Source organism: Cyanistes caeruleus, chromosome 9 (genome assembly GCF_971803275.1).
Source record: "Cyanistes caeruleus chromosome 9, bCyaCae1.hap1.1, whole genome shotgun sequence".
Lineage (NCBI taxonomy): Eukaryota > Metazoa > Chordata > Aves > Passeriformes > Paridae > Cyanistes > Cyanistes caeruleus.
In genome coordinates, this window is record NC_141709.1 from 33038464 (window position 1) to 33063129 (window position 24666).

The window sequence follows — 24666 nt, forward strand, 5'->3', positions numbered from 1 at the left end:
CACCTCAAATACCTTCCTCAGGTGTGTCCCTTCTGCAGGAGATGCTCTGAGCCTTTAAATCTGGCCAGTTCAGCAGCTCTGGGCACAGAATTCAGGAGCATTTCCTCTGCAGAGCTCGCTCTTCAGGAAAATATAATTTTTTTGGTGTGCTGGGTGAGTTCAGAGCAATTTCACAACTTTTTATCTGTATTTAACCAGCCCCTGGGTGGAGATAATGCAGCTTTTTCAGGGTATTTGAACAACCATGGGCTTCTCATGGATAAAAAAGGGGAGATCAGCAAATATTCTAGATATTCTGTCCTGAATTCAGGATAGTCCTGAGTAACCTGAGCAGAGGATGAGGAACCAACCCAAGCCGGGCAGAGGAATCTCCCAGATCCCTTTGGAATCTTTCCAGCTCTTCTCCCATCCCTGCTGGATGCTGCAGCTCCGAGGTTTCCCCCTGGCTGCAGAGCCAGGGCAGCTGGGAGGTGAAACCGTGGCCCAGGAATTGTTAAATGGAAATTGTTAAATGGAAAATTAATGGTTAAATGGAAATTGTTAAATGGCAATTAATTGTTCAATGGCAATTGTTAAATTCCAATTTCTGTGCCAGGAAATGCTGCTGGTGCCACACTGAAGCCCTGTTAATTCCTCACCGTGAATTGCAGCAGGAATATCAGATGAATTATGGTCTGTCCTTACCCTGGGGTGTGGGGAGAGCCCTTCCCTTTGTCATTCCTGGGCTGGAACTCCCTGATGGATCCACATTCCCACAAAATGCCAATTTTCCTGCTTGCAGGGGCCACGTGAGGAGGTATTTGAGTTTAGAGGAGATGCAGGATGAGTAATTGAATAATATTTAATGTGAGATGCAGGATGAGTAATTGAATAATATTTAATGTGAGATGCAGGCTGAGTAATTGAGTAATATTTAATGTGTTGTTGAGGAGAATTAAACTGTCCTGGAATCACAACCGAGGGTGTGAGTGGATCCAGCCACAGGGTCCTGCAGTGGTTTGGGATGGAAGGGAATCTAAAAATCATCCAGTTCCAGCCCTGCCATGGGCACTTTCCACTGTCCCAGGCTGCTCCAAGATGACCTTGGGCACTCCCAGGGCTCCAGGGGCATTCCCAGCTTCTCCAGGCAGCTTTTGGAGGGGGAATTTTGGGAGTGCTGAGGTCACCTTTTATTTGGATTGTCCTTTCCTCCAGTTCTTCCCTGCGGATCAGGGCTGCCCAGCTGGGGATGCTCTGCTGTGGAATTTGTGCTCACACCATTCCTTCCCTCTGGAATGAGGCTCAGGAGCTTCTCCTGGCACTCAGAGCCCGGCCAAGCCTCGTGCCCAGCTCGGGGAAAGGTTTATTCCCCGTCCCAAAGGACACCATCACCATTTTGACGTGGATTTGTAGCTTCCTGCCAGACTGAATTCCCAATTTTGCCCTGAATCCAGCACGGTTTGGCCTCACCCACTGCTCTAAATAGATCTGAAACATTTATTAATTCCTGCGAGGCTCAAATGAAAGGGAAAACTGGAATTTCCAATGGCAACAGGCTGGAAAACGCTGGATGCTTTGCTAAGGAAAACATCACTTCCCAAGGAGGTGAGTTAATTTATGGTGACTGGAAAAATAGAAAGCATTCCATAAATCCTGCAGGAATGCCAAAATTGTCCTCCTAAAACCCCCCAAAAAACCCCTCAGAGCAACAAAATCGCTTTTGGGGTAAGAGAAAGTGGAGGGTAGGAGCTGCCAGGCTGTGACCCTAAAAAGACAATGAATAAAATGTGGAGTAAATCAAGAGTAGAGACAAATTTTGGCAGCATCTCCTCCTTTCTCCAAGGATTTTGTGTCTGGCAGGACAAAAAAAGCTCTGGAGCTGCTGCTGGGAGCTCACAGGAGGGGTTCAGGGTTTGCCACGTGGCTTAAAAACATCTAAAAATTCAATGTTATCATAGGAAATATATATTCTATAATATTCTTACCTGCAGTGAAAACAGAAGCAAAGGGAAATTCCAATAAAAACCGATTTATTTGCAGAAAAATGCCATTTCAGCTTCACCCAAAGAGCTGGGAAAAATCTGAATTTAACGGGGTGAGAGCAGCTGGTTTGCTGTTCTAGGGTTGAGAGACTCCAGGTGTAGAAAAATGGAATAAAATCTGTAAAATAAAATAAAAATCCAAAATAAAAAATAATAAATAAATAAAAATTAATAAAAATAAATACAAATAAATAATAAAATTAAAATAAAATCCAAAATCCTGCCCAGACCCTTCAGGTCTACCAGGGCTCTCCATCCTCACTGCTTCCATGTGTTTTTTTCCATGATTGTGCAGTGTATTTCTGTAAAGCAAACTGACTTCTGTGAGTTTTCTCACTTGTAGGTCCAAGTTTGTTGTGATTAATAATCAAACGTGTTTTTCTATTATAAATATGTATTAATAGTCAAAAATAATTGGACAGCAATTGATGTAAAGGTGGTAATTGTAAAGTGATGTAAAGATTGTGACATAATAGCTGGACCAAGTCAGGGTTAGCAGTTTTAGTTTGCTGTTTTTAGACAGAGAGCAGCTATTCAAAATTCCATTATCAATTTTCAAAGTTTCCCTCTCTGCTCCTGAATGGAGCTGGTGCCTGGGAAATGAGGGATATTTTGGCTTTTATTTTTTTTGCCAAAGAAATCCAGGAATTGCCCTTTAGTGAAGTCCCTCCTGCACTTGGGGATGAATTACTCAGATCCAGAGATACCAAAACATCATCAGGAATATCTGTTTGATGCTCTAGGAGTTTTGTCCATGGATTATTTCTGGCATTGTAAAATGGGGGGGAAAAAATGGATTAAAAAAATGAAAAAATGAAATGAAAAAACTCTGATTGTGCTGCTGGTCTGGGAAGGAGTTTCAATAATATCATTCCAGGCTGAATATGTAATTTGGCATTAAAATCTCATAACAGGATTAGCCCATCGCTCACAGACCCCGCAAGAATAATTTTCAAGGAAGTTATTTATGTGGAGAAGCCAAGACACTTGTGCTTTTTGCAGGCAGATAATGGGGGCTGGAGAATGATTTATGCCAAATGGAAATAATTCCTCATAATTGCACCGAGTGTTTAATATTCCATCTCCTCCCCGTGAACAGGAAACTGTCTGGCTTCCAATTTCTGGTTAATTTGTAATAATCATACACTAAATCTATCATGGGCTGGGATAAAATGAAGCCTTTTCCCCTGGGAGTCTCCTTGCTCACCCCTTGCTGTCAGCAGAGTGATTTCCTCTCCTCGCTCCGTGTGCCTCTAATCAGCCAGGAATGATGCATTTAATTCAGCTAATTCAGGAAATAAACCCCGTGCATTCCCATTTCCAGCAGATCAGGAATTCCTGGATATTCTACTTGTATCCCAGGAGAGGAAAACACTTTGTGCTGCGAGCTGGAGAGCAGGGCAGGTTGACAAACCCTCTGCCAGTGGGGTTTGGTGGTTTTTTGGGAGCAGGAGAGGCTGAAGGAGGAGCACAAAGTGCCCAGGGTGTCTCCCTCCCCAAAACCAGCTGGGATTTCTGTATCCAGAGTTGCTGCCAGAGGAATTTCCCTAGGAATTGGTTTAGGTTACAGTGGCATGTTCATTTTCTGAAGCTTAAGGATCTTGGCTTGGGCTCTGACTAAAATCCCACAAACTTTAATTTAGTGGGATGGCCTGAAATGGGGACTGTGCCCTGGAGCAGCCCCTGACATTACCCAGCTCCCCCAACATTATAATTTCAACCTGAAATGCTGCCAGACAGGGAAAGGAGCCGATTTTGGAGGCTGCAGGAATGTAAATAGTCCGAAATATCAGAGCTGGAAAGGCACAGGTTGGGTTCTTCCCCAGGGAAATAAAGCCCAACAAGCTCACAGCGAGGTCTGTGAATTTATCTTGATTTTTCACGAGTGGAGGAGGAAAGCAGAAAGCAAAGATTCTTTCCATGAGATGTGAAAATTCCAAGCCCTGGGAGCTCTGCAGCTGCTGAAACAAACCTGCACAGGGACACGAGTGGGATATCCCTGCAGGCTCCAAAAAGACCCTGGATGTTTATTCCAAGCAAAATGGGATTTTGGGACTTTTTTTCCCCAAATCTGGGTAAAAACCCACCATGGGTGTTTAGTGAGAAGCCAAATCCCTCCCTGCACAAGGAGGGTTAGAGTGGGAGGGAGAAGAGCAGTGCTGCTTTTTGGGGGAAGAGTTCAGTGGAGGGTCCAATCCAAACAAAAAATCCTTTGTTCAGGAAAAACCCAAAGCTCCAGCAGGGCTCTGCTCCCCTCTCCCCAGCACCTGCAGATGAATCCTGACAGGGTGAGGATGATGATGATCCACGGACAGGAATTGTATTTTCCTCCTTTAATAACATCCCTAGCACTGGTCCAACCCACCAAGTCAAAGAAACTGCAGAATTATTTTTAAAATTCTTAATTTTTTTTGGTGAAATATGGAAAGGAAAAAAGTTCTGAATAAATATCTGTTTAGGAATGACTCGGGGAGAACACAAAACAAGCAGCGTGTACTGCATGTGTCAGGTCTCTGCTGTACCTTGATTTTTCTAAGTGACAGAAATACAGCCTGAAACCTTAAAGGTCATTCCTGAATATCCATAGGAAAAGCCAGACAGAGAAAATGTACTTGGCCTCAGTCAGAGAAGTGATTTGGCTTTATCAGTGAATTCTCTGAGCACAAAGATACCAAAAAAAAAATCTGTATTATTTATAATCCCTGTGGAATCTAACTGGGCTGAGAAATAGTCTCCTGTCATCTTTTGATTCCTCCCCACAAAAACACTTCCCAGACCCTTAAGCAGATTTGGAGGATGACAGGCAGCTGCAATCCAGGAGTCACCGCTAATTTTGAAGGGCTGCTTGATTTTTGGAGAATATCTGAAGGGGCTGTTTAAAATCCACTAAATCTCCTTGGCTTTCTCTTGGATTAACGAAATACCTGGAAAAAATAGCACTGCAGCCATCTGCCCTGTGGCTTCCTGGAGCTTTCTCCAGGCTATTCCACCAGCCCAGCAGTGGGGCAGGGTATATTTTATACCAGATAAATACAGGGTATATTTTATACCAGATATATGCAAGATATAATTTATACTAGATATAATACAGGGTATATTTTATACTAGATATATGCAGGATATATTTTATACTAGATATATGCAAGATATAATTTATACTCGATATAATACAGGATATATTTTATACCAGATAAATACAGGATATATTTTATACTAGATATATACAGGATGTATTTTATATGAGATATATACAGGATATATTTTATACTAGATATATACAGGATATATTTTATACTAGATAAATACAGGATACATTTTATACCAGATATATGCAGGATATATTTTATACTAGATATAATACAGGATATATTTTATACTATTTATAATTTTATATTTTATAGTAGATATATGCAGGGTATATTTTATGCCAGATATATAGAGAATATATTTTATACTAGATAAATACAGGATATATTTTATACTAGGTATATACACAGTATATTTTATATTAGATATATACAGGATATATTTTACACTAGATATATATTTTATACCAGATATAATACAGGGTATATTTTATATTAGATATATACAGGATATATTTTACACTAGATATATATTTTATACCAGATATAATACAGGGTATATTTTATATTAGATATATACAGGATATATTTTACACTAGATATATATTTTATACCAGATATAATACAGGGTATATTTTATATTAGATATATGCAGGGTATATTTTATACTAGATATATACAAGATATATTTTATACTAGATATAATACAGGATATATTTTAGACTGGTTTGTACTGGAATTAGCAAAGGTAAGGAGAAGAGCTGGAGCTGGATGATCTCCATTGCTGGGTCCACCTTGCAATTCCATTTGCTGGGAATCTGGGAGGTTCTTTCCCTCCAAGCACAGACAGGCTGGAAGAGGATGGTTTGAATAAAAACCTTGGGAGTTTTGAAGCTTCCTTTTATTCCTGAAGCCAGGAATTCCCCAGGGCCAGGGGAGTGGAGCTGCAGTATTGATCACCTTTACCTTTGCAAAGCCTGGATCCAGCAGGAATCCAGCAGGATTTCATGAGAAATGCTGCTCCTTTTGGCTTTGCTGTTGTCCTGGTGACTTTTCCAGCCTGCAGATCTCCATCCATCTGCTGGCCCCGTTCCCAAATGCCTTGGAAGGCTGTCCCTGCGAGGGGAGAGCTGAACACGAGGCGGGATTCCAGCTGTTGTCAGCAGGCCACAGCTGTGAGGAATGAGAATTTAACTTGTCCCAGATGTTCTGCCGTTCTCCCCCATCTCCTGTCCTTGCCATCCATCAGCTCTTCCATCCTGCTGCTGCTGGAGGTGGTGCCCGTGGCCTGGAGAGTGCTGGGCTCTCCCATAATGGATGTTGACAGGGAAGGGAACAGCAAATGGAGAGATCCAACCCTCAACCACAGCCAGGGCTGGAATTTTAATGGATCAAAGGCATCCAGACAGCCCCTGCACAAGGGGAGCATCTGGAAGAAATAATAATCAGAGGCTTAGGGGGATGCTTGGCATCTTCCGAGCAGGTTGGAGCAGTGGTGGGATGGGGAAATTGTCCTTTAATTTTAGGCAGTTCTTGGAGGGTTTTATGGTAGAACCTCCCTGGCCAAAAGGCCTCCCAAATCACTTGGGAAGCTGCTGTGGAGCTCAGCTCCTCGTGAGGGGGAAAGCTTGGGATGGGAGTCAATCCTGTTATTCTGTTGATTTATGTTTTTCCATGACACGTGCGGGAGCAGTTGCCACAATGAAGGGCTGTGTTTATAAATGATGAAAATTGAATTATCCAGGCATGCACATGTAGCTGCTCGTGTAATACATCGGGTTGGGGTTAATGGATTATGGGATATTACAGGCCAGCACGTCTGTATGTATTTCTAGGAAGCAATTGTTCCCTGGCAGGGTGGGCAGGCCCTGGAAGTGTGTCCAGAGAAGCTGAGGCTGCCCCTGGATCCATGGAAGTGTCCAAGGCCAGGCTGGATACTGGGGCTGGAGCAGCCTGGGGCTGTGTGACCAGTGCAGGACTGGGGAGAGAACGGCTGGAGCTGGGCCAGGAGGGATTTAGGTTGGATTTTGGGAAAGGTTCTTCCCCCAGAGGATGCTGGCACTGCCCAGATCCCCAGGGAATGGGCACAGCCCCGAGGCTGCCAGAGGTGGGAATGTTGGGTGTCTGTGCAGGGCCAGGAGCTGGATCCATGATCCTGCTGGATCCCTTCCAGCTCAGTTTGTCCTGTGACCCTTACAGCGTTCACTGACCCTCCCTGGTGTTTCCAGGTGCTGCTCTCCTCCCCCAGCAGAGTCAGAGTGGGCACAGCTCGGTCCCCTGGGAGCGCCTGGATCTCTCCACAGGCACTGCCTCACCTGGGAGCTATGGCCCTGGGCTGGAGCCATCCTTGCTCCTGGAGTGATCCTCGCTCCCATCTCCCAGAGTGATCCTTGCTCTCATCTCCTGGAGTGTTCCTCGCTCCCATCTCCCATCTCTGAGCAACGAGATCTCCACTCTCCATTTCAGAGCGATCCTGGAGTGATACTCACTCTTAGCTCCCAGAGCAATCCCAGCTCCCATCTCTTGAAGTGATCCTTGCTCCCATCTCCCGGAGCCATCCTCACTCCCATCTCAGGGCAATGAGATCTCCACTCTCAATCTCAAAGCAATCTGTAAGGATTGCTCTCCTGGAGTGATCCTCACTCCCATCTCCTGGAGCAATCCTTACTCCTGGAGTCATCCTTGCTCCCATCTCCCAGATCAATCCATATTCCCATCTCCTGGAGCAATCCTTACTCCTGGAGTCATCCTTGCTCCCATCTCCCAGATCAATCCATATTCCCATCTCCTGGGGCAATCCTTACTCCTGGAGTCATCCTTGCTCCCATCTCCCAGATCAATCCATATTCCCATCTCCTGGGGCAATCCTTACTCCTGGAGTCATCCTTGCTCCCATCTCCCAGATCAATCCATATTCCCATCTCCTGGAGCAATCCTTACTCCTGGAGTCATCCATGCTCCCATCTCCTGGAGCGATCCTTGCTCCCAGATCAATCCTTATTCCCACCTCCCAGAGCCACCCTGTTCCCCCCAGGCTGTTCCCAGCCCCACTCCCTGAGCACAGCTGAGCATCCCGGGGATCTGCTCCGGTTCCCTCCTCGATGCAGCCGAGCCCAGATGTGAGCTCTGTCATTTTTGTCATCGGCCCCCCACGGTTGTGATCCATCACCCAGCGCCGTTCCCTTGCACATGGTAACTTCTCTGGGGCAGAAAAGCACATCTGTCAGCAAAGCAGAGCTCCTCAGCCCACCAAACAAAAGAGTTTCGTTTCTTCCTTCCAACAAAGACATTTGCTAAACATTTGTAAATGTTCAGAGCGGGTCATGTCGCTGTGTGAGCTCCCAAATATTCCTGTTACCATCTGTGTGAGAGATGGGATTGAAATGGCAGCTCAAAGTGTCATTAAAGTGTCACACAAGTGTCACCAGAGGGGAAAGGGAGAGCTCCCAAACCCTCTGGGGATGGAGAGGGAGATTTCTCTGGGCACAGTTTAAAATTCCAGCAGCTGTAGCTCAGCCGTGTGTCTGCTTGGATAAATAATCATCATTTAATGGGTGAAAAAATGGCCTGAACTATCCCAGAGCGTTGCCTGGGCTGTTTTATTGGAGCTGGAGTTTGTGAAGGGCTGGCTGGCCAAGCTCAGGTTGTTTCCAGGAATTCCAAGTCCCTTTCCTGCATATTCTGAGAATATTCTGAAGAGCTGGGACAGGCTCAGCCACATCCCAGCTTTTCCATCCTTCAGCACATGGCACTGTTCTGTGGCCCTCACCCTGTGGTATGGAAGATTTAATATTTGAGGACTAGGAGAAGGAAAAAAAAAACCCCAAAATGTAATTTTTGGGTTTTTAATAATTTGGGGATTTTTATTTGTAATGGATTTTAATAAGGAAGGGGAAAAAAAACCCCCACATGAATATCCAAAACATTGGGAAGAAACAAGTTGAGAGTTTATTTTTAAGATGTTGTGGCTGGAATAATTTGGAGCAAAGGCAAGAACGAGGCAGCAGTGAGGAAATGCTGGGTCTGGGGTGGGGACAGTGGGGTCTGGGGTCACACCAGGTGATGCCACTGACACCACAGGGACAGCAGTTTGGGCAAGTGGAGAGCAGAGTGGAATGTCCTGGATGAGGTTTTTAGGATTTGGGGGGTTTTGGGTATTTTTACTTCACTTGGCAAAGTAAACTGATAAAAATATTTTCTAGTGGAAATTAGATTTTATACTCTTTTATATTTCTACAGCTCACTAGTACAGGCAATTCAGCAGAACCTGGTTTTAATTCTTAATCATAAAAGCAAAATCAAAAATTTGGCTTTGAATTTTCAATTAAAATGGGAAGGTTTTGTAGGGAAACACTGCTTTCTTTTCCACATCCATCCTTCTGCTTTGTTTTCCATCCCTCACTGGTGGCTTTTAGGCTGTCAGACACCTCAGAGTCTCCTCTCTGAGAATAATTACCTTGTTTTTTCCTAAGTGTCTGACAAAAATCCCTCTTGCTGAGAACTGAACTGATTTCTTCTGCTTTTATTCTTCATGGATATGGAAAACAGCAGATAATGTTCTTATGCAGAATAACCTGTGGGGATTTTTACTGTCTTTAACCTTTCCATTTTTGCCCACAGCAAATCCAACTCTTCCCAGATTTCCTCCTCTGTTTTATTTGAGGAATCTGTTGTTATTTCTCTGCTTTATCTCTGTTATTTCTCTGCTTTTTCCATCTGCCCGTGGTGTGGGTGCACAATAACTCCTGACAGGGACGGGACATTGCTCCAAATGCTTGGCAGGCCGAGCTCTCCTGGAAATTTGCCTTTGGATAAATGTTTGCACATCAGGAGCAGCCCAGCAGAGGGGGTGCAGATCATTTTCAAATCTTTAAGGGATGATTTGCATCGAAATGCAAATTTCATTTGGATTAATGGCTTTTCTTGTTTCGTGCACCTCCAGATTTTCACTTTATAAAGCAATGCAGGAGCTCTGCACGTCCCCAGGGGTTGCTGTCACCCCTGTGAGCATGGATTGAAGTTTTTGCCTTGCTGATGCTGGGAAAAGGAGGAGCAGAGGCTCCTCATTAATGTTTAATTAGTGCTGAACAGAGCAATGTTCCCTGTGACCTGTGGCAGTGCTGCTGGAGCCACAGGTGCAGAGCCCAGCCTTTGGAGAAGGGTCAGGTTTTGTCTCTCAGGCAGTTTGGGAAGCAGGAGCAGCCTGAGGGATTCGGAGCTTTTTTCCAGAGGCCAGGATGGAATTGCAGGGTTGGGATCCATCCCTGCCAGCCCAACCCTGCCAGCAGCAGAGCTCAGGCTCTCCGCTGTCCCCTCCTGCTCCTGGGAGCTGTGCAGAGCCAGAAATTCCCCCTGAGCCTCCTCTGCTCCCCTTCCCAGCTCCCTTCCCTGGACCCTCTGCAGCCCCTCAGTGCAGGGATGCTTCCCATCCCCAACAAGAAACTCAGGAGATATCTCCAGCTTTAAAAAAAGGTGGATTTTGCCTCGTTATTGGTAGGGATCCCTCGTGGAATGGGCATTTCAAGCTTTCTACCAATGAGCAGAAAACATTTTGCACTTTGATGGCATCTATTATCTTTTTGTGTGTATGATTTCATTTTAATTGTACGTTTAATTTTTTACCTGTGTGGTTCTTCGGTGTGTATAATTTTATTTCTGTGTATAATTTTTTTTTCTGTGTACACATTTATTTTTTTCTGTGTATAAATTTATTTTTTTCTGTGTATAAATTTACTTTTTTTCTGTGTATAAATTAATTTTTTTCTGTGTATAAATTATTTTTTCTGTGTATAAATTTATTTTATGTATAATTTTATTTTGTATATATATATATAGACAAAATAAATAAATATCATCCAGCTTCTCTCCAAACGGAGAAATATTCCAAACCTCCACATCCCTGAGGCTTCTCCCCCTGTCCCAGATGTTTTTACCCTGATTTTTGGCCGTGATCTTTGTGAGGTTCCCAAACCTCTTCCCTCATGCTCCCTCTCCCTTCCTGGGGTGTTTTCTTCTGGATGCTCCTCCTGGTTTTTATCTCCTCACCTCCTGCTGCTCAGAATTGAACCTTCTCAATCCATTTGTGGCGCCTGCCCGTGATGTTTTGGGAATTTCTAGGTTTTTTTGGAGATGGCCTGACCTGATCCTGACGGGAAGCACATCTGCAGCTTCCCATGCTTGCATCAGATTATTTCCACCGTTTAAACCTTATGTTCTGGGGTTTTTTTCTGTTTGTAAACGGAGCAAATTTGTGTGAATTTTGGACAGATTAATTTATAAGTGAGGATTCTCCCTGTCACCTCGTGCAGCGCTGCCTTCTCGGTCAGGAGATGTCCCACGGCTGATCCAGGAACCTCGGGCTGAGCTCGTTTTCAGCGTCCCTGCAGGATGGATTTTCCTGGAACCATGAAGGTGACCAGGAGAGGCTGAGGGAGCTGGGAAAGGGCTGGAGAATCCCTGAGGGAGCTGGGAAGGGGCTGGAGAATCCCTGAGGGAGCTGGGAAGGGGCTGGAGAATCCCTGAGGGAGCCGGGAAGGGGCTGGAGAATCCCTGAGGGAGCTGGGAAGGGGCTGGAGAATCCCTGAGGGAGCTGGGAAAGCTCAGCCTGGAGCAAAGGAGGCTCAGGGGGAATTTCTGGCTCTGCACAAGTCCCTGGCAGGAGGGGACAGCCGGGGGGATTTGGGATCTGCTCCCAGGAACAGGGACAGGAGGAGAGGGAATGGTCCCAGGCTGGGCCAGGGGAGGTTTGGGTTGGACCTTAAAGCTCATCCCATTTCCTCCCGTTCCATGGGGACACTTCCCACTGTCCCAGGCTGCTCCAAGCCCCGTCCAGCCCGGCCTTGGGCACTGCCAGGGGTCCAGGAGCCATTCCCAAGCAATTCCTGCCCAGGCCGTGGCCTTTGGCTCGCTCAGCCCCACAGCTCCAGCACTCAGAACTCTTCCCAGTCCATCCCAGTCCAAGCAGAGGATCCATGGACACCTCTGGCACCTGCTGCACTGGAGGCCTGGCCAAACCTGAGCACCCCAGGGGGGTTTCTTTCTCCCCAAAACAGATCAAGGCCAGGGCTTTGAAGCTCCAAATGCAGAATTCATTTCCATTTTCATTGTAATGAAATTACATCGTCCTCTGTGCTACATCCCTTTAAATGTTGGGACTTTATTTGTGGATTTTTAAATGAATTTTTTTCCCTCCCTGTGTGGGGCTGCTGACCTCCACTCCCATATTGCCTCCAGATGTCCAGGAGGGAACAGGGAGGGGAATCCTGTTGGATCCTGTTCCTCTGGAAAAGTGCTGGCCCCTCTTGCCGTGTTGCATTTTCAGTGGGATTAAATGAGCTCCATCCTTGGCTGCTCCTTCCCTTTTCCACCTCCTTTGAACCATCCTGGGGAATTCAGCGGGATTTAAATCACTTTTTGTTTAAAGTTTAACCCAGAGGGGTTGTTTCAAGCTGGATCTGGATGGCTGAGGTGACCTCAGGGCAGGGACCAGGAGGAGGAGGAGGAGGAGGAGAGCCCGATGTCCTTTGGGCTGGTGGCCTCTAGAGAGAGGAGAAAAGTTGGCTGCGAGTCCTAAAGGTTTCAAAAAGCTTCAAAAATCAAGGAATAAGTGAAATGCAGCAGGTAGGAGAGCCCTGTGCCTCACACACCATCCCAGGCAGCAGAGCTTTGCCACCACGGGCCCTTTTCCATCCACATCAATATTCCTGGCTGCTTTCTGATTTCCTCCAGATGGGCTACAATAGTTTCCTATCTCCCTTCTTTTGGTCTTTTTTTATCTTTTATTTCAATCCAAACAATTTCTGCCTCTCTTGCCAAGCTCTGTATTGTGGCTCATTCCTCTCTCCCTCAGACACAATATCCTCCTTGAGCCAGCCTGGAACGTTTCCACCTGCCCCGTTGTGTCTGCTCCTCCTGCAAATTCTTATTCCAGCTCTAAAAGCAGCCCCAGAGGGATGTGATATCCTGTTTTCCATCATCCCACTTCTATAAAACCTCCCTCGGCCATCACAGGGACAAATTCCCCTTCCCTGAACCTCTCCAAGGGCTGGGTTTGGGAATATCACCGAGCTTTGGGGAGATATTTTTGGGCAGCATCCCTCCTAAATGAATTGTGTACACCCCAAGGTTGACTCCTGCACATTTCCAGTTTCTAAATTGTTGCTGCTGAGCAAGTCAGGGCAGAGTTTAATTGTGTGGCTACGCCTCTGTCTCCCTTGACTAGGGCAAAAATTATTGAAATATTTGTGCCAGTTTGTATTTTCTCATCTTTGATGACCAGAAAACCAAAATTTTTGAAGGTCCTTTTGAGCATTTCTATGCATTCCTTCAATTTTTCGAATGTCCCCTCTGCATGATTTAATTTTTGGGGGTAAAATTAAGGATAACCTGCTCATTTAAAGGTGAAAAAGGTTCTTCTGTGGAAGAAAAATTTTGTGGAAGAAAAATTTTGTGCAAGAAAAATTTTGTGCAAAGTAAATATATTTTAAATAATGGTATGGAAAAAAAATAATGTTAATATTTAATTACATAATTAAAGAATATTTAATTAAATGTTGATCTCTATTTAAGGATTTGCCACAGAGATACCAAATTTATTTTCCATTGGCCGAATTATATCACGGATATTCTAATAAATCCACCAAAAAATTTAAAAAATAAACTCTTCTACTGCTAAATTCAAGTTAATTGGACTCAGAAGTCAAGGCTGATGGAAGCAAATCACAGCTCTGGGGTAACTTAATCTAATTTAGAATCATTTCAAAGGGAGTGCAAAGGTGCCTTGGAGTAGTTCATGTGATTGAGGGGTTTTTTTTTTGAGGTCAGTGATGTGCAAGGAGGAAGACCCTGGTTCTATTTTTGATATATATGAATATTAATAAGTTTGCACTGCTATAATTTCACCAAAGTAAAATAAATTTGATACCTCTGTGGCAAATCCTTCAGACAAACATAAGGACTTAAACTATTCTGTTTCATACAATTATTTCAAATATATCTACTTTGCACTAAGCTGAATTTTTATTCCCAGGGAAAATTTCATCTTTTTTTGCCTGGGATTATTGGATCTGTCCAGAATTAAGGAAAATATTTTCACTTTGCCATCTGAGCACCTTTGGCTCGAGGTTTTATTTTACCAGCCACCCTTCCCCACAATCACAATTTGCTTAATTGCTGAATAATTGATAAGAAAAATGAAAGAATGAAGAAGCAGCTGAAACACAAGCCGTGACCTGTGGCTCTGATGGATCTGAGGCTAATTTGTCATTCCCACTGGAGAGCCACCAAAGGCTCTGCTGGGAGATCTTTTCATTGCTGCTGATCAAAAAATGGGATTTTGCTGGTGAGCCATTTGTCTCTGCCTGGTTTCTGCCAGCAGGAGGGAGGGCTGCACGCGGCTGGCAGGTCCGAGATGATGAAGATGATCCAAATCCTTGCATCCCTCGAGCCCAAGGAGCTGTATCCATCCAGGAGAGCAAACAGAGCTCTGCTGTTCCCTCTTTTTAAACACCTCGTGCTTTCCACTCTGATGGGTACAGGCAGGCTCTGAGGTTTTGCTGATAAGGGTATCAGGAATGTTCTGTCCATGACAGCTATTCCTCATTTCTCTGATGAATCATTAGCAGCCGATTTGCAGGAGGCTTTGGGGCAAGTCCCCACCAGTCCTCAGCTGCAGGAACATTTATTTGCTGTTTTTTGTTGGTAGGCAGAGGCAGGTCCTGGACACTGCCCACTCCTGGTGACTCACACTGGAGCAATCCCTTTTTTCTGTTTTCATTGGGATAAAAATCATCTCCAGGAATGGATGGAGAAGGCTGCGTTGTTCAGCTCATCGCTCACAGAGTGAAATCAGGTGATTCTCAGCTGGGGATTGAGACAAACCCACAGCCATTCTGGGTTTTGTGGTTGCCACAAGCCCACTCCACACCTGAGGTGGCCACGCTCTGCAAAGCCACCCTCTGGGCTGCAAACTGTGGAATGTTGTCACTGGGATTATCGGGATGCTCCGATGGTTGCAGGATGTGCTGAGCCTACAGAGAATTGTGGAATGTTTTGGGTTGGAAAGGACCTTGAAAAATCCATGGGTAGGAACGTTCCACCATCCCCTGTGAGCCCAGCCTGGCCTTGGGCACTGCCAGGGATCCAGGGACAGCCCCAGCTGCTCTGGGAATTCTATCCCAGGGCCTGCCCACCCTGCCAGGGAACAATTCCTGCAATCCCAAGATCCCATCCAGCCCTGCCCTCTGGCACTGGCAGCCATTCCCTGTGTCCTGTCCCTGCAGGCCTTGTCCCCAGTCCCTCTCCAGCTCTCCTGGAGCCCCTTCAGGCCCTGCAAGGGGCTCTGAGCTCTCCCTGGAGCTTCTCCTCTCCAGGTGAGCACCCCCAGCTCTCCCAGCCTGGCTCCAGAGGGGCTCCAGCCCTGGAGCAGCTCCAGGGGCTCCTCTGGAATCTCTCCAGCAGCCCCAGGTCCTCCCTGTGCTGAAGATCCCAGAATCTGGGAATATTCACAGGGAATCCTTTCCAGGAACTGTCCTCCATGCACTGAAGGAGTTCCTGTGGATTTTGCCCGTTAATCCTTACTCGTCCTTGTACAACTTTCCTTTAAACTTCCTCTTGCTTCAACAAAGACATGGGAAACCTTCAGATGAGTTCAGTCACTTCTTAACTAAGGATTCCTTGGAAAAGCTCAGTTTTCTCCTTAATGCCAAGGAGAACCTCTGCATTTTCATCAGGGTTTGTTTTTTTCCAACCTCCATGTTGAATAACAGGGGGGAAAAAAAGAAAGTTCTATTTCTTTAGCACATCCAGCTGTTTGTTAGGTGGTGGAGCAGAAATCTGTGATAGGAATCAGAAGGCAAAGCCAAACTGATAAATGCTGCAATCTTGATGATGGAAAAAGAAAAGCAGCTGGGATTTTTCTCTCTTTGTTTCTTTAATTAAGTCTAGACTAAACCTGTTGTGCTGCTCGGAAATAATCTGGGAATATTTACCAAATTGCATCCTGATTATGATGTCAATAATCAAATGAAAAGAACGAGCAGAGGTTTAATTTAGGAAAGAAATCTCTGATTTGCAGATCCACGTTGCTTAAGAGAGCAGCACTGAACTTCAGAGGCAGAACCTTTCTTTCCACCCAGTCCATTAAATGTATTCTCACCACAAACACTTGTGATTGCCACAAAACAAAACTTTTCCATCCCAAACCCCAGAGAAGTGATGGGGGTGAGGAGATTCCACTTCTCACCCTTCGTGGCTTCCTGTTTAAAATCCACCCATTTCAGCCTTCCAAAGGATTTCTTCAGCAAATCCCAAGGAGTGGAAGGAAAGGAACAGCGAAGTTTGATGGTGTCTGGCCTGAGATTTTAGTCTTCACATGTCTTGATGTGACATTTGTGCTTGTGTTCTCTCTTGGACTGGGATTGATGAGAGAGAGGCAGATTTCTCTTCTTTGTTTGACTTGGTTGTTTATTCTTCTTTTATTTGCATTACATTCATACGAGGAGCTCAGTGTACTAAGGTAGAAAGGTGCAAAATGGCTAATAAAGATATTTTTTAAGGTTTTTTTTATATTTTTATAAGTAAATTATTTTTCTTAGTGAATTAATGACTCAACACCTGTGTGCTGCACTGTGGCATTCTTTATCTAATCACTTATAACTGCCTAAAAACTTCTAGAAGAAAGAAGGACAAGGGACAACACTCGAAATCTTTTATCTTCAGTTCTCTAAACTAGTTTAAACTCTAAACTTTAACTTTTTCACTCAGTGTTTTAAGAAATTTTTTTAATTTATACACTCACACTCTTAGTTTTTTTATTTAACAGTTGTTTTCAGGGTGTTATATGAAATTCAGTGTTTTTTAGGATGTCAGAGGCAGGTATCAGAGATAAGAGCACTCTCTGTGCCTCTGAATCCAATGTCTTGTCCACAATTTCAGTTTATTCCTAGATATTTTCCTTTGAACTCTAATAAAATAACTGAGGCTTCTCTTTCCTCTGTTCTCTACTCCACATTAGCTGCAGTGCTTAAAACAACACCTAATCAGGATATTATAATCCTGATTATTATTATAATAATGATAATCCTGATTATTAATAATTCCAAATATTACAATAATAATAATTATTATAATCCTGATTAATAATCAGGAATAATTTTGGAGGAGCGTGGCCATAGGTGCCATCTGTCATTGAGGCTGAAATTTGTTGAGTTTCCAGAGAAATCTTTTTAGGAGCAGGGAAGTGAGTGGATTCCCTGGGTTCATCCCAGACAGGCATGTTGGGACTGCTATTTACCCAGCCTCTAAATGAGCTTCTTAATTAGCAGGTAGGCCAAGCAATTTAGAATTTAATTATAGTTTGAATACAGATGTAAATATCACTTTCTCCTATGTTTTTTTTTTTCCCAGTTCAGGGATATTTATTTATTTGATCAAACAAAAAATGTTAAGTCTTGAGCATGTTCTATTCTCATATTTTCCACCAAACTGGAAAATCTCTCTTATTTACCTTGTAACATGATAAAAATCACTGATTCAGGTGCGTTTCAACCTTTCCACTGGCAGATCTTGCTGTTAATGGTGGTAAAATTTATCATTTTCCTGAAAAGTGGCCCCTGATTCCATCGAGTTTGCAGTCCTGCCCACAGGGTAGTTTAGAGGGATAACACAGGACTAAAAGTTTGCAGGGAGAAATTCAACTAAGAAAAGCAGGTGTCACACAGAGTCACAGTAGAGTGATGGCATGATAAGAAATAATTGATTTTTTTTATTTAAAAATAATTTTTAATTTTTTATTTAAGAAATAATTTTTAATTTTTTTATTTAATAAATAATTTTTAAATATTCTTTTTTTAAAAAAAAAAAATTAAATGAAGGGATACAAAAAAATGCAGCAAAAGCTGCCACAAAAACATAAGAGAGTTGTGGTTTTAAAAATAATGACAAAAAAGGACAATTATATTTGGGTTTTTTTTAATTGGGGTATTTTTGGTATCCAAATTAATAATAAAAAAAACCAAATATTGTTTTTTGTTTTAATTTGGGTACTTTTTAATAGCCTGTCACTGGTTCACTGTGATAGCATCCCCCAGAATAAGGCAAATCCTACATTTACACTCAGATCTTGCAAGATAGAGATGTTCAAAACAGACTTTTTTGGGGGGTTAACATGCATTTTCTTTACTTTTCTTGACTTCTGCAGGTCCTAATGAGTGGTGAAACTCCAAACCATGGAGCAGGATGTATTGAAAAGGTAACTACCTGCAGATTGTGTCATTCCAGCATTTATTTAGGTGCTCATTAGGTATTCCTGAAAAGGTAATTAAAGGAAATTCCCCTTACTGGCTGCCTAATTTCAGAGGCCATAACCAGCTCAAGGTGTTCCCGAGGCTCTGGTGAGGATCCTGTTGCAGCTGGCTGCTAAAGGAATTCCAGATGTGCTGAGGAGGAGGAGGATGGGGGGAGGGTGTTCATGAGGCAGAAAAACCCCTGGATTTTGGGATTGTGTTTTTGGGGTTGTATTTGATGTTGGATGGGAAACGCCGAGGAGGGAGAGCTCAGTGTCCAGGGATGGAAATTTGGCTGCTGAGGGATTCACCCCATGGCCAAAGGAGTCTCCTGAGAGGATGGTGATGTCCCAGCACGGTGAGGGGAGCTCCACCCTGCCAGAACTTCAGGAAGGACTTCCCAGGACAGCGGGAGATGGAGACAGTGGTGCTGAACACCTCGGAGTGCTCCTCACCAACCTCCTCCATCCTGGCTCATCCCTCAGCCAGCCAGGCTGGTGGAACCTGTCTGACCACACAGCTCTCCCTGCTCGCTGACAGCTCTTCCCAAGCTCTGGAGATGTGAATTCCAAGTGCGTGGGGAAGGCTCTCGGGGCACAGCGCTCCCAGGGAACGCCGCCTCCTCCTCTGCCTAATTAGAGAGCGTGCTCTGGGAGACAAGGATCTGCCAGCCTCCCTCCAAAGAGCTCCTCAAGCCATATCAGGAGGTCTGGAAGGGTTGTTCCCTGTCCCCAGGAGCCAGGCTCAGGCTGATATTTATAGCAGCAATATCGTGATTCAAGTGTCTGCTCAGCAAGCGCAGCGACATTCAGATGAGGGACCTTAAGGAATTCCCATGCCAGGACAGCTGGGATGGATCCAATTTCCCAGGAGCCAGGAGAGAGGTGGCTCTCACGTCCTCCCTGTCACCACCAGTGCCTGCATCCAGCCCATCTCATCCAGTGACACTCCAGGTCCTCTCATGCCCTTAGAAGGTTCTCGCTGCTCCGTGTTCCATCCTCCAGCAGGACCCGGTCCCCCAGCCAAGGAAAGGATAATCACAAAGGAAAGGATAATCACACCTCATCCCAAGCCCTGAGCCCAGGACAGCATGGAATGCTTTATCCAAAGAATACAAATGAAGCCATTCCAATCTCCAACATGAAGCAAAAGGGGAAAAAAAAACCCAAAATAAAATGGTGCCAGGAATTCCGTGGCATCAACAGGAAGATAAAAGCAGAGATGCAGCAGGAAGATAAAGAGATCAGAATATCAGAATTATTACAAATCTTGCCCCTAGCAGTGCCTGTTCCCAAGGCTGCCTGCCATTTCCCAATGATAAGATCCAGGTTTGCAGGCTGGGTAGTGTTTCTTTTTTCCCCTATTTGTGCTGGAAAGCTCCGAGCTATTTTTCACTTCAGGCTCCAAGATATTTGTGCTGAAAGGTTCAGCCATTTCTTCAGCTGAGGTTATAGACAACAAAAAAACAAAGCTGATTTGTTGAGAGAAGAGAGAAGCTGAGATTGGTTAAGTTTTGCCACGCTGGCCAAGAATGTGCTCTTTGAAACACCTGTGAAAATCCAAATTCAGCCAAATTATGAGTCTCTGGAAAACTATTGCTCATATATAATCAGAGTTCATGTGTGGTTCCTGAGCATCTGCTGCTGAGGGAAAAGTGCCCTTAGTCCAGTGCAGGGTACAAAATGACACTGAAAACAAGTTAAAAAAGAAAGGAAAAAAAAAAAGAGAAGGCATTTAATGCTATTTTTAGAAACATTTTTCAAATTATCCTAAAATGAAAGAAGTGCAAGCAAGCAGTGTTTTGATTTGAGCAATAATCTCACTGGCAGCACCTTCCTAACCATGTTTGCTCTTTCCAGTACCCATTTTTAGGTCTGTACTTTTTATAAGCACCCATTAGTAGCTAAAATATTTCTGTGAATGAGAAAAACCACGGAAGAATGAAAAGATCAAGAAATGGGAATTAGAAATTTGTATCCTTTGTTTCACAGCATGGGCCTGTCCTTTCACCCATAACCATGAAAAAAATGCTTAATAATCCACGTGGTCTTGATTCAGGACAAAACCAGGGGGGCTCAAAGATTTCCTTCAGCTTGTTTTAAGTGGAGTTTGCTTCTCCTTCACAATTTTTTGGGGTCATTCCTGGTGATCCTCATCCATCCCTAATGGAATTCCCATTAAACTGTGCTGTTAAAAGGGTATTTTATGGTCTAAAATATCCCAGGTCTTTAATGGGCCAAGGAGATGTGCTGAGCTAAGGAAAGCTCCTCAGCCTGGAGCTGGGATGAGATGGAATCACAATTTGGGGAAGAGGCTCCAGCAGCTTTTCCTGCAGGCTGGGAAAGCACAAAGCTCAGGTGGGGTACAGCAGGAAGAGGCTGAACACCCTGATGTGTGCCAGGTGAACTGTTCACAGCCAGACAGGCTCTCCCTCAGGCAATGATGGGATTGTGTAAAGGTCAGGACTTAGAAATTACCAGGACTGCTGGAAAAGTGGTTAAAAAAATGCCATCAATGCTTTTCTGGTTTTAATAATAATAATAATAATAATAATAATTAATAATAATAATAATCCAAAGCTGCTGGAATAAATGGTGTCTGTTCCAGGTGCCATCCTGTGATTCTTTGCCCTGTATCACGAATTTTTGCTTTAACACCAAGGTTAAACCCCACACTGATATTTTTTTTTTCCAGGAGAAAGAGATGTTCTTGTGCCCAGACCTCAAATAAGCGACAGGTAAGAAAATACCTGTAAATTCCTTACAGGAATACCAGAAAGCTCCAAAACTTCTGGCTTTGTCTTCTACTTTCTCTCTCTGGGACCTTCAGGAGCAGCAAACCAAGATCCTCAGGCTTTTCCATCAACTTCCAGCCCTTCCTCTGCCTCGTGGGCTCTGCTTCTCCCCGTGTTTAACTCTTAAAAATTTCAGCCCTGCAAATTGAAGCCTCCCTGTTTGTTTTCTCCCTTCCCCCCATCCCTGGGATATTTAGGATAAAATTCAGTGTAAAATCAGAGCCCTCAGCAGCGATTCTGTGCTGCTCACATCAGGTTTTCCCAGTCCTGAGCCGTGCAGCTGGGCACAATGCTCACTTTGAAATCCCACACCACGCACGTGATGGCTTTCATTAAATATATTAAATATATTATCTGGTGATGATGGTGCTGTGGAAAGAATGCTCTCACAGGCAAACTTGCTGCAGAGGGAGGAGACCAAGGTGGTTTTTTTTTCCATTTTCATTGCTGGTTGTAATCTGCAGGGGAATGACTGATGAAGTGGGCAGATGTTGCTCTAGGAGATAAAACTTGGAGTTTTGAGCCTTATAGGTAATCTTTGTGAAAATGGGTGCTTGTAAGAGTGCAGAGCTAAAAACAGTTATACAGGCGCTCTCCCAATCAGGAATTAATGAAATACGCTCAAGGAACTGTTATTTCTGATTTTTGTCGTCCCCACAGAAGAAAACAAGGTTTAGAGGAGCGGTTTCCAGATGCATGAATCAACTGCTACTCGAAAAATTCCACCCTAAATCCAAGAATTAGAGCTGCTACCCCTGGCTTAATCCAGCGTGCAACTCGTAACTCTCAGGAGTGAGCAGAGATCAATCTTATTGGGGAAGCAAGAATTGCAGCCAAAACTAACACAGAGCTGTTATTTCCAGAGGAAATATTTAGAGACATAATGAGAGGGATGGGAAACTGAACATGAAAATCAACGAAGCCCTCAGACTTGGCCCGTGTGCTGATGGCCACAATCAAATTAAGGCAAATTGGAAAGGGGTCAGATGAGAAAATCGAATGAAGCACATGAACTGGGAGATGATACAGGGCAAGAATTGCAGCAAAGCAAAAAGTAGGAGCCTCGTGCAAACTTTCATTTTCTCTATTTTTATTCTGGGTTTGCACCAAAGGATTAAATTTAGCCTTTGCCTGGAGGTTAGAGATGAGAGCCACAAAGAGTTCCTCAGTTCCTTTCTTGGGGAGGGCCTGGGAGCTGCTCTGTCCCTGTGAGGGTTTCTGGATGTGCAGTTTGCACATGACCAGTTAAAGAAAGGACTGGGAGGAGGATTGGGCTGCTATTCCAAAATATTTTATTATTCCAAACTATCTTCTAACTACCTAATAACCTTCTGGAGTGTCTATTGTGTCGTTTGCAGGCCTGAAGATTAGTACCATTAAAAAAGTGCCAAAAAGGGGATTTTCCAGTGACCAGACCACATTTTTTCAACACATGGTGCTCCCAATTTGCTGGGAGAGTCCAGGGACGTGCCAGTGAGTGAAGGAAGCACAGCCTGGGGAGAGAAGAATCCCACTTTTCAGAATAGAAATGAAATATTTCTCTGCAGAGCAACTGGAGAAGATCCATCAGTAATACCCCGATCCCTGCAGAGGGGATACACCATTAATAAGCCACACTGAGTCATTCCCTACAGGAATAGTATTTTTCTCCAGGGCCATTGCGTGCTCCAGCTATTCCAGAGCCATCCCACTTGCTCTGTTTCCCGACTGACCCGCTTGGCATCTGCCTGTGCTGCTGTCAGAGCGAGTTTACTCCCACCATGGGGCTGGGATTTATGTCTGACACATGTTCCTCCTCTTCCCATACTCCAGCACTGACGCTCCAGCTCTTTTTCCACGTTCTCTAAAAGAAAAAGGGATGTTTTTCAAGCCTGGCCTCAATTTTGCTGTGTTTTTGATGCTTTTAGCAGAGCAGAGCTCCTCATCCTACCTCCCTCTCCGGCCTGCAGCAGCTCACACTCCAATTTTGGGATGCCACAAGCCCAGCAAGGGTGATCCTCCTTTTCTCCAGGGTTTATTCCAAAGCAAAATGTCAGGATGAGAGGAACTGGCTTTGCTTTGCACCAGGGGAGGTTGGATTAGGTAGCAGGAGGAAATTCTTCATGGGTAAGGCTTGGTTGGGGCAGTGGTGGAGTCACCATTCCTGGAAGTGTGCAGGACACGTGTGGATGTGGCACTGGATATGGTCTAATGGTGAACATGGAGGTGGTGCTGGACTGGAGGATCCCAGAGGTTTTTCCAACCTTAACAATTCCATGATTCTATGACGGTAGGAGACAGATTTAATCCACAGCCCTGAAAAAGCAGGTGGCAAACATCAGTTTATCTGAATTGGCAGCTTTAACTCACACCCAAAGATCACAGACTCTGAATTTTGGGGTCTTTTATTTTATCTCTTTCCCCCATAGCATTTTGAAGGGAGATTTTTCCTCTCGTTCCCTCACCATTTTGTCGTGTGCCACTGACTGAGCACGAGCCCAACAGGTTTAGAAACACCCCACTGGTGGATCCCTGGGCTGGAAACGCACGTTGGGTCTGATTCCCACATCCTGGAAGAACTGCTGGTGCTGGAGGCTGGATTGCTGCTCCAGGGAGGCAGAGAGGAGGCAGGAAGCACATGGGAACTGCAGGAGGAGCCTGGCTTTGCCCCCAGGGCTCTGCACTCAGTGGGTTTTGGTTGTACAGGAAAATGTGAAACCTGTTCAGTCGGTTCCCTCCACACCAGCAGCATCTCGGGGCTTTGGAAGCCAAAGGACAATTGCCTCATTCATTTTCTGGGGTTAGTTTATTAAAAAAATGTCTATTTGTGTGTTAACCTTGTGATGGGGTGCAGGAATGGGATGACTTGGAAATCCTTGGAGTTCTGAATGCAACTGGCTACTGACTGAGCTCTGGCTGTGACAATGATTTGATAACTAATTATCTAACAGGGTTCATAATTATTGTTATTACAAAGTTCTGATATGAAGTTTTCAAGCATGGGCCTATATAAGAAATAAAATAATTTTTTTTTTAAAGTGTGGTTTGGCCAGGATATTGAAAAAGCACTTGGCTTCTCAAAATTTAAAACCTTTGTGTCCTACACTGGTGAGTCTAATAAACAAAGTAAAATGTAATATGAAAATGAGCACTAAGTGTGAATTTGGCTGAGTTTTGCCTCTCACTTGGGCCCAGGAAAGATTTTCCAACAGAAGTCCAGAAGCTTCAGCACAATGGAAAGAAAAAATCCTCGACTTTCAAGGAGCAAATGCTGCTTCAGCAATGGAAATAGAAGGTAACAATTAGGGCAGCTTTGGGAGGTATCCTTTGGGTTTGGATTGCTTTGGCTAAACCAGTATTCTCAGGAATATTGACTAAAAATACATCTATATATATATATAAAAATATAAATAAAAATTATCTCAGGCCCATAAATCACCTAAATGAACGAAAGCCAAGGATAAGCTGATGCAGCTCTTGCACAGGAAGAATTATATTTCATT

At 44.2% G+C, this 24666-nt stretch overlaps 1 long non-coding RNA gene across 3 annotated transcripts; it reads left to right on the forward strand.

Moving 5' to 3' along the window:
* Positions 1-79: 79 nt before the first annotated feature.
* Positions 80-24311, forward strand: LOC111932969 (uncharacterized). Of its 3 annotated transcripts, XR_002866448.2 has the most exons (5): positions 80-153; positions 11416-11518; positions 18306-18356; positions 21085-21127; positions 22543-24311. It is a non-coding gene; the product is annotated as an uncharacterized LOC111932969 (long non-coding RNA). The 3 variants fall into 3 exon arrangements; XR_015273681.1 differs by lacking the exon at positions 11416-11518; XR_002866447.2 differs by lacking the exons at positions 80-153; positions 11416-11518 and adding an exon at positions 14669-14957.
* The last annotated feature ends 355 nt before the right edge of the window (positions 24312-24666 follow it).